A 5,648-nucleotide genomic window follows, 5' to 3' on the forward strand; every position below is an offset into this window, starting at 1 on the left:
AGCCCAAGAAGCTTTAAATTTCTAGGGTACCGAGCAACCCAAGAACAAAGCATGGATGGGAGTGCTCACTCGCGTGTCACTTGCAAGTGAAAGCTCTTATGTAGAGGGATCTGTGCATACATGTTGAGATGGAATAGCTTTGGGGTCACATAATCATTACATGGTTACTCAAATTTGGGCCATGCATGTCCCACTCCTTTGGCGCCTTAAGGAAAGAACAATCGTTATTGATATGTCCCTCATGCATTTTCCAATCCTTGTAATCATTATTCAAAAGGTTTTGGTTTAAAATGCTCTACTAGTTACCATTAACCATTTCAAAATTTTTCCCTTGGCCACGGGATGATTATGTGTACCTTGATGAATGAACAGACGAGTCTTGTTGCTATTTGTCAACACATAATATACGTAGCAAGGGCAATCTTGTAACAATATTGGTGCTTCAGCACAGTGGAAGCAAGCGAGAGATCCATTTGAATTCTTTCAAACCAACGGATGGGATAACATGCAATAATTTTCCTATCCATGCTGTCTCATTTGGTGCACCACTATGGGCTCTAATGGGACACAGACAATTATTCCACATTAGATGTCTGCCACATTTGCTTCTCCTCACCAATACAGGAAATTTCATCCTAGTTTGCATTGACTTCACCAAGCAATGACCATCGTATCTCTGTTCCTTCCCCGCCATAGTTGAGCCACCAAAACGAACAAGGGGCAATTCGTATACAAAATTTCCATTGTAGTGGTGTGGAATCTCCTCAACCTGTTCAATAATTGTACAACCTGAAATGATTTTTCTTAATCTCTGATACTTGTGCTTAGCCATAAGAATGCACTACAAAGTGATTTCCATACCAATGACCAAGGCTTCCAAGAAAGCTAAAATCCTTTACTATTTCTTTGCTGCAATTGTCAGTAAGAACCTCATATTTAGAGGATGGAAGCATTGGTTTTTCATCAAGCTCATCCAAAGATCTTGAAGAAATATCGATAACATGCACTTTGTTCTTGTTGTGAATCCTTCGTTTTGAATGATCAAGAATTTCTTTGCAAAAATTGAATCCAACACGAAGTGGAAATCTTTGTCTATCATGACACCATCCCTTACACAAGTTTGAATCTCACCCTTCGGAGTAGGCACAAGTGCAAACACCTCAGTGTTGCTCGACCCATGATATTTTGGGTTAATCATAGCATATCTCTGTGGACAATCAACAACAATAGGTTGCAAAGAAATAGAGCCCCAAAAAAAACTCACCTTGTTAGAAGAATCCATGAGACTGGACTTGATGATAAACTAGTGAACTTTGGTGCAATTATTGCTATATTTATAGATGAATAGGTTTCCTATTACCAGACAACATGAGGATTTCTATCAACCACCTAAATATGGTTTCAACAAACCTCATATGCTATGTGTCCTATTAAGCACCACAAATATTATGATGCTCTCCTAGATACAACAACTATTAGCGTTACAATTGTATACAGTGGAACATTATTGTTTCTTGCAATCATACTCGTCTCTTCAAAATGAATGTTCAAGTTTCATACGTTCTTGGTACTCTGAACCATAGCGTGTTTCCAAAACCAATGTACATCTAACTAGGGTTTAAATTCTTAATTACATCATAACACAAACTAGTAGCCAAACATAGAGCATACTGAATTGTAATTTGTAAACCTCAACTATAGTAATATCAACATATTGGAAATGAAAGAGTCTTGGACCAAGATTATTCAACTAAGAAACATGAGTATAAGAGCATGGAAAAATCCATAGAGAGAGAGAGAGAGAGAGAGAGAGAGAGAGAGAGAGAGAGAGAGAGAGAGAGAGAGAGAGAGAGAGAGAGAGAGAGAGAGAGAGTGACCACCATGAGATTGTTTTAGTCAAATTGTCACTATAGTGGCTCTCCTCCTTACATTCAGCTTGTACACCCCATGTGATAGGCTATTTTGGCATCCGCTGGGGATTATATTGTACTCAGTAATATACAGCCCTGACTTTTTCCACACACACACACACACACACACACACACACACACACACACACAGGTCTCTTCCATCCTAAGTAAGGGGGGGATGGATGATCCATGGGATGTTCCTAAGGGAAGGGGGAATGGGTGATTCAACCAAGCATCAAAGGGTTTGTTTAGGTGCAAGGTTCTACATATTGTAGGAAACTGCGATGACTAATGAAGTGTTTGGATATTGAATGCTTGCAATGGCTTAAAAGACGGGGTAGAGAGCATGTGAACCTATGTAATTGAACATCAATAACCCCTCAGCATATTGGGTTGTTGGGCACCCCAAAAGCATTAAAAGTTGGGAGCATATAAATCTCATCAATAAAGTTGAAAAAGGAAGTGGGCATCCCTCGTTCCCCTCATGAATCCAGCCCGCCATGAAGCTTTGTAGTACCTCTCTTGCTACCCATCTGCTCAACTCATGCTCAAGTATACCACCTCACCCATCAATGTGTGTGTGTGTGTGTGTGTGTGTGTGTGTGTGTGTGTGTGTGTGTGTGTGTGTGTGTGTGTGTGTGTGTGTGTGTGTGTGTGTGTGTGTGTGTGTGTGTGTGTGTGTGTGTGTGTGTGTGTGTGTGTGAGAGAGAGAGAGAGAGAGAGAGAGAGAGAGAGAGAGGAAAGTCAACTTCCATTTTTTAGCTTATTGGATTGCTAAGCGCCCTAAAGGTTATAACACAACATTAAGAATTGGAACCCCAACTTTGATTTTTGAGCTTCTTGGGTTGCTAAGTGCCTCACAAAGGATACAACACAACAAAGGTTCCAGAATCTTAGGTTGCTAGGCGCCCCAACATTTGTGGCTTAAACAAGTGAGGACATTACATCCAACTCTCAAGTTGGTCAGCACAATAAAAGGCCCAAGGTAAATTTAGCAAACTCAGACTTGTAATTATCAACTCTTCCAATGAGTTCTCCTTCTGCACAAATTGAAGGAACGTTCACAGCCATGGCCATAGTATTACTAGGTACTACCCTGGAGACTAGTGTCAACTTGCAAAAAGTCTAAACCGCATTTCAATGAAGAACCGTAAACATTTGGACATACAACAACTGGTACAAGACAAGCCACAACAGTCACCACAACGATAGTTCAAAGGGCACCGGTCTGACTATAGGCTCTTTAAAAGAACAAATTAATGGGTGATTTGATTGTTGATACGTCTATACGAATGACGCGGCCATACAATGTCTTGATGGTCGGTTATGAAACTGAAATCATAGATGTAGAAACCATTATAGATGGATGTGTAGCCACAATTCAAACTAGCTAGAATACCATCGTCATTGTTGTAGGGAAAACGATGGAGACTGATACTAGTATTCAAAAATTTTGACATAGCTTTTCTCCAACGACGGTTGGAACATGAGACAATCAATGTCGGCAAGTACATAAAAAATGTTCTTAAACTAAAAGAAATTATGATTGAAGAAGAATAAAAAACTTGCTAGAATATCATCGTTAAAGTTGAGACAAATGATGGAGATTGATACTAGTATTCAAAATTCTGACATAGCTTTTCTCCAACAACGGTTGGAATAGGAGACAATCAATGCTGGAAAATACATAACAAATGTTCTTAAACTAAAATAAATTCTGATTAAAAAAGAATATGAAAGAGAATAACATATCAAAACCACTAAAGACCTCAATGTTGAAAAGTGGAAACTTGCCAACGAGCTCACATAGCACAAGTCTTTGCTAGAACAAAAACAAGTAGCCAATGACAGTCTAAAGGAGGTCCACACTATACTGAAACAATCCATCATGGATAAATACCTCTGTAGTCCTTGGTGGACATTATTGATTCGGAAGGCAACATTACATTCAACCTGGAAGATCTGCAAAACCTAGTCGCAAACATCAAAGAAGACTAGAAGGATAGAATCACCAAATACACCAGCGAATTGGCTAATCAGGTCTTATTACTTCAGATTAAAGCAAGCCAAGACAACGGCGAGGAAGGCTACATCGTTTTCTTTACCAGGTTGGTATAGAATGTGGGACTGAAAACTTTAAATGAAGGCAACCCACTTCATATGCCTATCATCTACCAAGGGTTGAGCTAACAAGTACTTGATACTTTGCTGATCAATTTTAATTATTAAGTCAGCATTCTTTAGATAGTATTTTTAGATTTTCAAATCATGTACTACAACAGTCAATTCCTTGTGATATGTACTAAATTTAGACTCAGATGGCTTAAAATTACGACTTTCAAATTCAAGTGGATGGTTATCTTGCATAAGAACTGCACCAATATCTTTTTCACTAGCATCAGTAACTACACAAAGAATGGTCGATCAAAATCGGGCAATTGTAATACAGGTGCATTAGTCAAAGCATTCTTAAGTGCATTGAATGAAATTTCTTGTAAATGAGTCCATATATATGGGGTGTTTTTCTTTAGCAAGAGAGTCAAATAGTGTGATTTGTAGGCAAAATTACAAACAAACTTTTGTAATAGCTGCATAGGCCAATGAAAGAACATAGTTCATGCAGGTTTTTGGGTCTAGGCCATCATTGTATAGCTTCAATTTTCTTCGGGTCCACATGTATTCCCTTACCTGATATAATGTGTCTCAAATACTCTATTTCAAATTGGAAAAATAAAATCTTCTCTGGATTCAAGTATAGATGGTTTTGTGATAGAAGGTCAAAAACATGTACTAATTGCTCTTTATGTTCTTGCTCATATTTACTAAACACTAGAATATCATAAAAAAATACAATGACAAAGTCTTGATGGTCAATGAAAATTTGGTTCATCATACGAGTGAAAGTAACTGGTGCATTTGTCAGGCCAAATGGCATGACAAGAAATTTATAGTGTCCCATTTGTGTTCTGAATGCAGTTTTGTAGACATCTTGTTCAAACATTTTAACTTGGTGATACCTCAATTTAAGGTTTATTTTGCTATAGATGTTTGCCCCTTTTTTGTTTAGTAGGTCATCCACTCTAGAAATAGAAAATCGATTCTTAATGGTGAGCTTGTTTAGAGCCATGTAGTCAATACACATACGGAAGGTTCCATTTTTCTTCTTAACAAGAAGTACTGGAGCTTCATATGGTGAACTACTAGGTCTAATAAGGCCCCGATCAAGTAAGTGTATGATTTGATTTTGTATTTCCCTATGTGCGATTGGGTTTACACAGTATGATGCTCTATAATAAGGAGGTTCACTACTCGTGATAATATCACTTTTATGGTCTTCAAGGCGTGATGTTGGTATTCTAGGAGGTAGATCATGCATGAAACAATGTTTAAATTATGAGAGAAATTCATCATGTGAAGAGTCTTGAGGAGTTTCGGTTTGAGCAGAAAGTGGGTTAACAAGCACTAGATAGGTTTGTCCTTGCTTTCAAATAAGGAGGTTCACTACCCGTGATAATATCACTTTTATGGTCTTCAGGGCGTGATGGTGGTATTCGAGGAGGCAAATCATGCATGAAACAATGTTTAAATTATTAGAGAAATTCATCGTGTGAAGAGTCTTGAGGAGTTTTGGTTTGAGTAGAAAGTGGGTTTACAAGCACTAGATAGGTTTGTCCTTGCTTTCAAATTGCTCGTTTGGCTTGAGTGTGCAAGAGTAGTGGGAGTTTTTGGTGTTCTAG

The sequence above is a fragment of the Adiantum capillus-veneris genome, chromosome 5 (genome assembly GCF_014529385.1).
Source record: "Adiantum capillus-veneris isolate H3 chromosome 5, ASM1452938v2, whole genome shotgun sequence".
Classification (NCBI taxonomy): Eukaryota; Viridiplantae; Streptophyta; class Polypodiopsida; order Polypodiales; family Pteridaceae; genus Adiantum; species Adiantum capillus-veneris.